This window comes from Nyctereutes procyonoides, unplaced genomic scaffold (assembly GCF_905146905.1).
Source record: "Nyctereutes procyonoides isolate TBG_1078 unplaced genomic scaffold, NYPRO_anot_genome, whole genome shotgun sequence".
NCBI classification, from domain to species: Eukaryota; Metazoa; Chordata; class Mammalia; order Carnivora; family Canidae; genus Nyctereutes; species Nyctereutes procyonoides.
Window position 1 is genome coordinate 70,739,107 of NW_026575140.1, and position 12,227 is coordinate 70,751,333.

Sequence of the window (12,227 nt, forward strand, 5' to 3'; positions counted from 1 at the left end):
GACAATCAGTACACTGCTCATGTTCTTGAATTTAAGGTGAGTGGGCGCTAATATTTCATTATTAATATCTATATGTAATAAATATTCTTTAATAGATTAAGGAGGTTTGCTTCTATTATCAGGAAGCTTTTGTATTTAATATTGCATTTATTTTAGTTATTTTTAATCTTTGCATTTATTAAAATAATTACTTTTCAATATTCTGAGGTACTGAAGTGATTAATTGACTGGCATAGTTAACGTGCTACTGGATTAATATGTTATTTATATTAATAGGGAGATTAGTCTGTGATTTTCTTTTTTTGTGCCCTATTTGTTGGACTTTGGAATTAGAGTATTGCTGGTTTGGGAAAATGAACTGGGAAGCATGCCATCGTTTTCTATACTCCAGAACAGTTTAAATTACATGTGAGTTATCTTTCCTTGAAGCTCTGCGAGAATTCACTAGTTAAATTGTTTAAACATGCTACAGCATTTGGAATAATTCCCTAGGCAAAAATTTTCATTTCTTCCACGGTTATTGGCATCCAGATGGACTACTTTCTCAAGTTGTTTCTGCAAGTTTATGTGTTCTTAGAAAATTGTGCATTTCATCTGTGTTTTCAGAATTTGTAGCTTTGAGTGGTGCATTAAAATTTCTTATATCATTATAAAGTACTTCTATATCTGTGAATAAAGTCTAATTCTCACTTTTAATGATATGAATGTGTTTTCTATTTAAATCTACTAGATGCTTTACCATTTTATTGATACTTTCAAAGAAACTAGCTCTAGGATTTATTTTTATGTATTCTTGTTTATTTAAAAAATTTTTTTTTAGTGTTTCAATTTCCTGTGGTTTTTTAAATTTAGATTCAATTTGCCAACATATAGTACATCATTAATTTCAGATGTAGTTTTCAATAATTCATCAGTTGTGTACAATGTTTAAGATAATGTCTACTTTTATATTAATTTATTTGTCCTCAACTCATAGACTTCTTTTTAACATTTTTTCAAACTTATTTTCAGTTTTTATTTATTTTTTATTTATGTATTTATTTTAAAATATGATAATTCTTTTTTTGTTTAAAGATTTATTTTTATTTATTTATGATAGACATAGAGAGAGAGAGGCAGAGACACAGGCAGAGAGAGAAGCAGGCTCCATGCCGGGAGCCCGACGTGGGACTCCATCCCGGGACTCCAGGATTGCGCCCTGGGCCAAAGGCAGGCGCGAAACCACTGAGCCACCCAGGAATCCCCTATTTTCAGCTTTTAAAAGAAATAAATATACTGAAGGCTGTGAGACTTCTGACTATTGTTGCCCTCATCATATCGGTTTTGACTTGTAGATTTTGTTGTTTTATAGGTTTGATGTAATTGCATTGTTTTTAGCTTTTGTAAAAATCGAGTATAATTTACAAACAATAAAATGCACATATCTTACTTGCAATTTCATGAGTTTTGACAAACCTATGTAACCAGGGGCACCTGAGTGATGCAGTCAGACGTTGGACTCTTGGTTTTCTGCTCAGGTCATGATCTCAGGGTTGTGAGATCCAGCCCTGCATTGAGCTGTACACTTAGTGAGGAGTCTCTTTGACTCTCTTTCCCTCCTCTGATCCTTCCCTCTACCCTCACTCTCTCTTTCTCTCTCAAATAAATAAATCTTAAAAAAAAAATCTGTATAACCAGCATACTACCAAGCCAGATTCAGAACTTTTCCATCATTTGAGAGTTGCCTCATGCTCCCATTCCTCCCTCCCTCCCGACCCTCCCCACCCCAGCAGCCGCAATTATGTTTTCCATCAACAGAGTCATTTTGTTGAACTTCATGCAAGTGAAATCACACAGTAGGTGTTCTTTTTTATCTAATGTCTTTCCCTCAGCATAATGATTTTGGGATTAATTCGTATTATTTGTATCAGCAGTTGAAAAAATTTTTTTTAGCTTGAACATAGTTTACATAGAATGTTACATTAGTTTCTGGTGTACAACATAGTGATCCAGCAGCTCTCTCTGTGACCATACGATGTTATTACAGCAGTTCACTTTTCAAGAAATTGCTGAATTAAAAAAAATTCCCTTGTATACCTGCACCACATTTGTTTATCCATATCTCCTCTGAATAGATTTTTGGAATGTTTCTAGTTCTCACCTCTTACGAATAAAGCTCCTTGACATTCCTATCAAAGTCTTTTTGTAGACCCATTTTCATTTCTTTTGGGTAAACACTTAGTGGAATTGCTGGAGCAAGGGGTTGATGTATGCCTTATCCAGGAATGCATGAGACTCTCTAGTTGTTCTACATCCTTGCTAATAACTGACATTGTCAGTCTTTTTAATTTTAGCCATTGTTATCGGGGATAAAGTAGAATCTCAATGTGGTTTTAATTTGTAATTTGTGTTTCTCTGATGGATATTGAGCATCATTTTGTGTGCTTTTTGGTCAGTCCTATAACTTTTGTGTGTGTGTGAAATATCTGTCCAAGGCTTTTGTCTATTTTTTATTTTATTTTTTAAAAGATTTTACTTATTTATTCTTTTTTTTATTTTATAAATTAATTTTTATTGGTGTTCAATTTACCAACATACAGAATAACACCCAGTGCTCATCCCGTCAAGTGTACCCCTCAGTGCCCGTCACCCATTCACCCCCACCCCCCACCCTCCTCCCCCTCCACCACCCCTAGTTCATTTCCCAGAGTTAGAAGTCTTTATGTTCTGTCTCCCTTTCTGATATTTCTCACACATTTCTTCTCCCTTCCCTTATATTCCCTTTCGCTATTATTCATATTCCCCAAATGAATGAGAACATACACTGTTTGTCCTTCTCCGGTTACTGTGGCCAAGTTCAAAAAGGGTGTTGCCTGAGTTCTTCTCTGGGATTTTGATGGAATCTTGTCTCACATTTAGATCTTTCATCCATTTTGAGTTTATCTTTGTGTATGGTGCATGAGAGTGGTCCAGTTTCATTCTTCTGCATGTGGATGTCCAATTTTCCCAGCACCATTTATTGAAGAGACTGTCTTTCTTCTAGTGGATCGTCTTTCCTCCTTTATTGTATATTAGTTGAGCATAAAGTTCAGGGTCCACTTCTGGGTTCTCTGTTCTGTTCCATTGATCTATATGTCTGTTTTTGTGCCAGTACCACACTGTCTTGATGAACACAGCTTTGTAGTACAACCTGAAATCTGGCATTGTGATGCCCCCAGATATGGTTTTCTTTTTTTAAAATTCCCCTGGCTGTTTGGGGTCTTTTCTGATTCCACACAAATCTTAAAATAATTTGTTCTAAGTCTCTGAAGAAAGTCCATGGTATTTTGATAGGGATTGCATTATACGTGTAAATTGCCCTGGGTAACATTGACATTTTCACAATATTAATTCTGCCAATCCATGAGCATGGAATATTTTTCCATCTCTTTGTGTCTTCCTCAATTTCTTTCAGAAGTGTTCTGTAGTTTTTAGGGTATATTTTGAGAACCATTTGAATGGTAAATGGTTCTCCAACCTTTTATTTTCAGGTTGTAGGTGTCCTTCTGTCTAAAATGAGTCTCTTGTAGACAGCAAATAGATGGGTCCTGTTTTTTTATCCAGTCTGAAACTCTACGCCTTTTGATGGGGTCATTAAGCCCATTCACGTTCAGAGTTACTTGAACTACTTCTTAAAGGGGAGTTTTAAGAGTCCCCCTTAAAATTTCTTGCAGAGCTGGTTTGGAGGTCACATATTCTTTCAGTTCCTGCCTGTCTTGGAAGCTCTTTATCTCTCCTTCCATTTTGAATGAGAGCCTTGCTGGATAAAGTATTCTTGGTTGCATATTCTTCTCATTTAGGACCCTGAATATATCCTGCCAGCCCTTTCTGGCCTGCCAGGTCTCTGTGGAGAGGTCTGCTGTTACCCTAATATTCCTCCCCATGAAAGTCAGGGACTTCTTGTCTCTTGCTGCTTTAAGGATCTTCTCTTTATCTTTGGAATTTGCAAGCTTCACTATTAGATGTCGAGGTGTTGAACGGTTTTTATTGATTTTAGGGGGGGATCTCTCTATTTCCTGGATCTGAATGCCTGTTTCCCTTCCCAGATTGGGAAAGTTTTCAGCTAGGATTTGTTCAAATACATATTCTGGCCCTCTGTCCCTTTCGGCGCCCTCAGGAACCCCAATTAAACGTAGGTTTTTCTTCCTCAGACTGTCATTTATTTGCCTTAATCTGTCTTCATGGTCCCTTAATTGTCTGTCTCTTTTTTCCTCAGTTTCCCTCTTTGCCATCAACTTGTCTTCTATGTCACTCACTCGTTCTTCCACCACGTTAACCCTCGTCGTTAGGACTTCTAGTTTGGATTGCATCTCATTCAATTGATTTTTAATTTCTGCCTGATTGGATCTAAATTCTGCAGTCATGAAGTCTCGTGAGGCCTTAATGCTTTTTTCTAGAGCCACCAGTAGCTGTAGAATAGTGCTTCTGAATTGGCTTTCTGACATTGAAGTGTAATCCAGATTCTGTAACTCTGTGGGAGAGAGGGCTGTTTCTGATTCTTTCTTTTGAGGTGAGGTTTTCCTTCTAGTCATTTTGCTCAGTGCAGAGTGGCCAAAAACAAGTTGTATTGGAACACGGGGGAGTATCACTGGTCCGTCCAGCTGGTCTTCTGGGGGAGGGGCCTGCTGTGCTGATTTTCAGGTGTCAGCACTTGGGGGAGCTGCTCTGCCCCTGCCTGCTGCAGGGCTCAGCGGGGGTTGTTTACCCCGTGGGACCCAGGGAGGAACAGCAGCAGTTGCTATGGCAGCTCTGGAAGCCTGGATTCAGCCTCCGCAGGAACTACGGGGCTCGGGCTCTCGGTTCTCTGTCCGCAGGGCCTGGAGGCTCCGGGGCGGGGCCGCTGATCTGCTCAGCTCGGGGCAGGAGCGTCCTTGCTGTCCTGGGCCCTCCCGGCCTCTGCCTGTCCCGGGGGAGGCCGGATCCTGGGCTGTGTCCCGGCGCCCTGTGCTCCGGGGCCTGCGCTGGTGGATTCGCGCTCCCGCCCCGCAGCCCCCTCCCTGGAGCCGCTCCCGAGCCCCTCCGAGCTGCTCCGGTCCCCGCCGTGCGCGCTGCAGCCCTTAGGGAGCTCGGCGCACTCTCCTGTGCTCGCAGGTGTCTGTTAGTGTCCCCGGGAGCCCGAGGGCATCCCCGCCCTCCTGGGTCCTGCTCCAACTCCCTGCGAGCCCCTTTCCGCCGCCCGGGAAGGTTGGTGCAGCTCCTGCTCCTCCGGGACGGGGCTCTCCTGTCCTGGGGACACTCGCCCCGGCCTCAGCCCGGCTCCTCGCGGGGCCCCTCCCCCTCGGAGGCCTTTTGTTCCTTTATTTCTTTTTCCCCGTCTTCCTACCTTGATAGAAGCGCGAACTCTTCTCACTGTAGCGTTCCAGCTGGTCTCTCTTTACATCTCAGGCCGAATTCGTAGATTTTCAGGATGGTTTGAAGGTTATCTAGGTAATTTGGTGGGGACAGGCGATTTGGGGACCCTGCTCTTCCGCCATCTTGCCCCTACTTATTTATTCTTGAGAGACAGAGAAAGGCAGAGACACAGGCAGAGGGAGAAGCAGCCTCCACTCAAGGAGCCCGATGTGGGACTTGATCCTGGGTGCACGGGATCATGCCCTGAGCTGAAGGCATATGCTCAATCGCTGAGCCACCCAGGTGTCCCTTTTGTCTATTTTTTAAATTGGGTTGTCTTTTTGTTGTTTTTAATTTTAACTCCAGTATGGCTAACAGACAGTAGTATATTAGTTTCAAGTATAAAATAGATTCAACAATTTTATTTATTTATTTATTTATTTATTTATTTATTTATTTATTTATTTATTTATTTATTTTTGGAGTTCAGTTTGCCAACATATAGCATAATACCCAGGGCTCATCCCGCCAAGTGCCCCCCTCATTGCCCATCACCCAGTCACCCCAACCCCGCCTACCTCCTTTCCACTACCCCTTGTTTGTTTCCCAGAGTTATGTGTTCTCATGTTTTGTCACTCTCACTGATATTTTCACTCATTTTCTCTCCTTTCCCTTTTATTCCCTTTCACTATTTTTTATATTCCCCAAATGAATGAGACCATATCATGTTTGTCATTCTCTGATTGACTTATTTCACTCAGCATAATACCCTCCAGCTCCATCCTCGTTGAAGCAAATGGTGGGTATTTGTCATTTCTAATGTCTGAGTCATATTCCATTGTATACATAGACCACAGCTTCTTTATCCATTCAACCTTTGATGGACACCGAGGCTCCTTCCACAGTTTGGCTATTGTGGCCATTGCTGCTATAAACATCGGGGTGCAGGTGTCCCGGCGTTTCACTGCATCTGTATCTTTGGGTTAAATCCCCAGCAGTGCAATTGCTGGGTCATAGGGTAGCTCTATTTTTAACTCTTTGAGGATTCTCTACACAGTTTTCCAGAGTGGCTGCACCAGTTCACATTCCACCAACAGTGTAGGTGTTTATTTATTTATTTTAAAGATTTTATTTATTTATTCATGAGAGACACAGAGAGAGGCAGAGACATAGGCAGAGGGAGAAGCAGGGTCCATGCAGGGAGCCTGATGTGGGACTCGATCCTGAGGCTCCAGGATCATGCTCTGGGCCAAAGGCAGGCACCAAACCGCTGAGCCACCCAGGCACCCCCTTCCCCCTTTTTAAAAGATTTTATTTATTGCTGTTGAGTTTAATAAGTTCTTTATAGATCTTGGATACTAGCCCTTCATCTGATATGTCATTTGCAACTATCTTCTCCCATTCTGTAGGTTGTCTTTTAGTTTTGTTGACTGTTTCTTTTGCTGTGCAGAAGCTTTTTATCTTGATGAAGTCCCAATAATTCATTTTTACTTTTGTTTCCCTTGCCTTCATAGATGTATCTTGGAAGAAGTTGCTGTGGCCAAGTTCAAAAAGGGTGTTGCCTGTGTTCTCCTCTAGGATTCTGATGGATTCTTGTCTCACATTTAGATCTTTCATCCATTTTGAGTTTATCTTTGTGTATGGCTTAAGAGAATGGTCTAGTTTCATTCTTCTGCATGTGGATGTCCAATTTTCCCAGCACCATTTATTGAAGAGACTGTCTTTCTTCCAGTGGATAGTCTTTCCTCCTTTATCAAATATTAGTTGACCATAAAGTTGAGGGTCCACTTCTGGATTCTCTATTCTGTTCCATTGATCTATGTGTCTGTTTTTGTGCCAGTAGCACACTGTCTTGATGACTACAGCTTTGTAGTTCAACCTGAAATCTGGCATTGTGATGCCCCCAGATATGGTTTTCTTTTTTAATATTCCCCTGGCTATTTGGGGTCTTTTCTGATTCCACACGGATCTTAAGATGACTTGTTCCAACTCTCTGAAGAAAGTCCATGGCATTGATAGGGATTGCATTAAATGTGTAAATTGCCCTGGGTAGCATTGAAATTTTCACAATATTAATTCTGCCAATCCATGAGCATGGAATATTTTTCCATCTCTTTGTGTCTTCCTCAGTTTCTTTCAGAAGTGTTCTGTAGTTTTTAGGGTATAGATCCTTTACCTCTTTGGTTAGGTTTATTCCTAGGTACCTTATGCTTTTGGGTGTGATTGTAAATGGGATTGACTCCTTAATTTCCTTCTTCAGTCTCAGTGTATAGAAATGCCACTGATTTCTGGGCATTGATTTTGTATCCTGCCACACTACCGAATTGCTGTATGAGTTCTAGCAATCTTGGGGTGGGGTCTTTGGGTTTTCTATGTACAGTATCATGTCATCTGTGAAGAGGGAGAGTTTGACTTCTTCTTTGCCAATTTGAATGCCTTTTATTTCTTTTTGTTGTCTGATTGCTGAGGCTAGGACTTCCAGTACTATGTTGAATAGCAGTGGTGAGAGTGGACATCCCTGTCATGTTCCTGATCTTAGGGGAAAGGCTCCCAGTGCTTCCCCATTGAGAATGATATTTGCTGTGGGCTTTTCGTAGATGGCTTTTAAGATGTCGAGGAAAGTTCCCTCTATCCCTACACTCTTCAGAGTTTTGATGGATGCTGTATTTTGTCAAATGCTTTCTCTGCATCTATTGAGAGGATCATATGGTTCTCGTTTTTTTTGCTTGTTGATATGATCTATCACATTGATTGCTTTATGAGTGTTGAACCAGCCTTGCATCCTGGGGATAAATCCCACTTGGTCATGGTGAAGATTCAACAATTTTACACGTGACTCAGTGCTCATCAAGATAAATGTACTCTTTAATTCTCATCCCTTATTTCACTCGCCCCCCCCCTCCCCAGTTCCTTCCTGGTAACCATCAGTTTGTTCTCTATAGTTAACTGTCTATTTTTTTGTTTTCTCTCTGTCTTTTTCCTTTGTTCATTTGTTTTTGTTCCTTGAATTCCACATAGTGAGTGAGATCATGTGGCATTTTTGTCTTTCTCTGACTGAACTATTTTACTTAGCACTATACTCTCTACTTTCATCCATATTGTTGAAAATGGCAAGATTTCATTCTTTTTTAAGGCAGAATAATATTCCATTTTATATGTACAACATCTTCTTTATCCATTCATCTATTGATGGACACTTGGGCTGCTTCCATAATATGGCTACTGTTGATAATGTTGCTATAAACATAGGGGTGCATGTATCCCTTTGAATTAGTGTCTTGGGGAAATTCGTAGTGCAATTCCTGGGTCTAGGGTAGTTTTATTTTTAAATTTTGAGGAACTTCTATACTGTTTTCCACAGTGGCTACACCAGTTTGTGTTCCTATCAATGGTATACATGTTCCTTTTTCTCCACATCCTTGTCAGCATTTGTTGTTTGTTCTGTTTTTTATTTTAGCCATTCTGACAGATATGGTGATATCTTAGTGGAGTTTTGATTTGCGTTTCCCTGATAATCTTTTCATGTGTTGATGTTTCCCATCTGTATATCTTCTTTGGAGAAATGTCTGTTCGTGTCTTCTGCCCATTTAAAAAATTGGATTATTTGTTTTTTGGGTGTTGAGTTTTCTAAGTTCTTCACACAGCCTGGTTACTAACCCTTTATCAGATATATCATTTGCAAATACCTTCTGCCATTCAGCAGGTCTTTTAATATTGTTGATTGTTTTCCTTCACTGTGCAGAAGCTTTTTTTTTTTAAGATTTTTAATTTTATTTATTTATTCATGAGAGACATGGGGGGAGAGAGAGAGAGAGAGAGAGAGAGAGAGAGAGAGAGAGGCAGAGACACAGGCAGAGGGAGAAGCAAGCTCCATGAGGGAGCCTGACATGGGACCCGATCCCAGGACCCCAGGACCACGCCCTGGGCCAAAGGCAGGCTCTAAACCGCTGAGCCACCCAGGTGTCCCAGAAGGTTTTTATTTTGATGAAATACCAATTGTTTCTTTTTGTTTTTTTGTTTTGTTTTGTTTTGTTTTGTTTTCCCTTGCCAGAGGGAACCTATTAGGAAAATGTTGCTATGCCTGATGTCAGAAAAATTACTGCTTGTTCTCTTTTCTAGGATTTTTATGGTTTTAGGTCTCACATTTAGGTCTTTAATCCATTCTGAGTTTATTTTTGTGTATGGTGTAAAAAAGTGGACCAGTTTCATTCCTTTACATGTAACTGTCCATTTGTTGTCTTTTTCCCATTGAAGAGTCTGTCTTTTCCTCTTTGTTGAAGTTAATTCTGATTATGGGTTTATTTCTGGGTTTTCTTTTTTGTTGCATTGATCTATGTGTCTGTTTTTTTTGTGCCAGTACTGTGCTCTTTTGGTTACTACGTCTTTGTAGTATAACTATGAAGCCTGGAATTGTGATACCTCCAGTTTTGTTTTTCTTTCTCAGGATTGCTTTGGCTATTTGAGGTCTTCTGTGATTCCAATAAAAATTTTAGGATTATTTGTCCCAGTTCTATGAGAAATACTGTTGATGTTTTGAAAGGTATTGCATTAAATATATAGATTGCTTTGGGTAGTGTAGACTTTTAATGGTATTTGTTCTCTCAACCCATGACCATGGACTATTTCTTCAATTTCTTTCATCAGTGTTTAGAGTTTTCAGAATACAGTTCTTATGCCTCTTTGGTTAAGTTTATTTCTAGGTATTTTATAGTTTTTGGTGCTATTGTAAGTGGGATTGTTTTCTTAATTTCTCTTTTTGCTGCTTCATTATTCATGTACAGAAATGCAACATATTTCTGTATATCGACTTTGTATGCTGTGACTTCACTGAATTCATTTATCAGTTCTGGGAGTTTTTTGGTTGAGTCTTTTGGGTTTTCTATATAGTTTCATGTCATCTGCAAATAGTTGAAGTTTTACTTCTTCCTTACCAATTTGGATGCCTTTTGTTTCTTTCTGTAGTCTGGATTGCTATGGCTAGGATTTTCAGTACTATACTGAGTAAACATGGTGAGAGGAGACATCTTTGTTTTGGTCTTGACATTTTTTTCCTATTGAGTTTGATGTTTCCTGTGGGTTTTTCAAATAAGGCCTTTATTATGTTGATGTATGTTCCCTATTTCATTGAGGGTTTTTATCATGAATTGGTGTTACCTGTTGTCAAATGCTTTTCCTCTATTTGTTGCAATAATCATATGGTTCTTACCCTTTCTTTTATTGATATGATGTATCATATTGATTCATTTGTGAATATTGAATTACCCTTGTATCCCAGGAATAAATCCCACTAATTGTGGTGAATGATTTTTTTAATGTATTATTGGATTCGGTTTGCTAGTATTTTGTTGAGGATTTTAGTATCCATGCACATCAGAGATACTGGTCTGTATTCTCTGTTTTAGTGGTATCTTTATCTGGTTTTGGTGTCAGGATAATGCTGGCCTCATAGAAGGAATATGGAAAATTTTCTTCCTTTTCTATTTTTTGGAATGGCTTGGGAAGAATAGGTATTAACTCTTCTTTAAAGGTTTGGAATTTGCCTGTGAAACTGTCCGGTCCTGGACTTCTGTTTGTTGGAAGTTTTTTGATTACTAATTCAATTTCATTGCTGGTAATCAGTCTGTTCAAATTTTCCATTTCTTCCTTCTTCAGTTTGGTAGGTTACGTGCTTCTAGAGATTTATCCATTCTATGTTGTCCAATTTGTTGACATATAATTTTTCATAATATTCCCTTAAAATTGTATTTCTATGGTGTTGGTTATTGTTTTTCCTCTTTCATTTGTGATTTTTGTTTGAGTTTTCTTTCAATGAGTCTGGCTAGAGGTTTATCAATCTTTTTGATGTTTTAAGAAATGAGTTCTTAGTTTCATTTTAAAAATTTCTATATAATTTATTTCTGCTTTAATGTTTATTATTTCCTTCCTTCTACTTTTGGATTTTGTTTGTTCTTTTTCTAGCTTTAGGTGTACACTTAGGTTTATTTGAGATTTTTCCTGCTGCTTGAGATAGGTCTATATTGCTATAAACTTCCTGTTTTCAACTTTCCACTGTTGAGTGTATGTCAAAGGTTGTACCACTGTGTTTTCATTTTTATTGGTTTCCATGCAATATTTTATTCCTTCTTTGATTTCTTGGTTGGGTCATTTATTGTTTAGTAGCTTGTTATTTAACTTCCGTGTACTTGTGGTCATTGCAGATTTTTTCTTATGGTTGATTTCTTGTTTCATAGCAGTGTGGTCGGAAAAGCTGCATGGTATGATTTCATTTTTTTTTAATTTGTTGAGATATGTCTGTAGCTTAATATATGATCTATTCTGGAGAATATTCCATGTACACTTGTAAATAAAATGTATCCTGCTGTTTTAGGATGGAATGTTATGAATATGTCTGTTAAATCCTTCTGTTCCAGTGTGTCATTCAAGCCACTGCTATCTTGTTGATTTTCTGTTTGGATTATCTGTGCATTGGTGTAAGTGGGTGTTAATATTCCCTCCTGTAGTTGTATTACTATCAGTTATTTCCTTTATGCTTGTTAACTGTTTTATGTATTTGGGTGCTCCCATGTTGAGTGCATAAATATTTATAATTGTTATATCTTCTTGTTGGATTATCTCCTTTATTAGTATATAGAATTTTTCTTTGTCTCTTATTACAGTCTTTGTTTCAGAGTCTATTTTGCCTGCTCTAAATATTGCTACCCCAGCTTTCTTTTGATAATCGTTTGCATGATAAATGTTTCTCCATTCCCTTACTTTCAATCTGCAAGTGTCTTTAGGTTTGAAATGAGTTTCTTGTAGGCAGCCTATAGCTGGGTCTTTTTTTCATCCACTTTATCATCTTATTTTTGTTAGAGCATTTAGTCCATTTACATTCCATA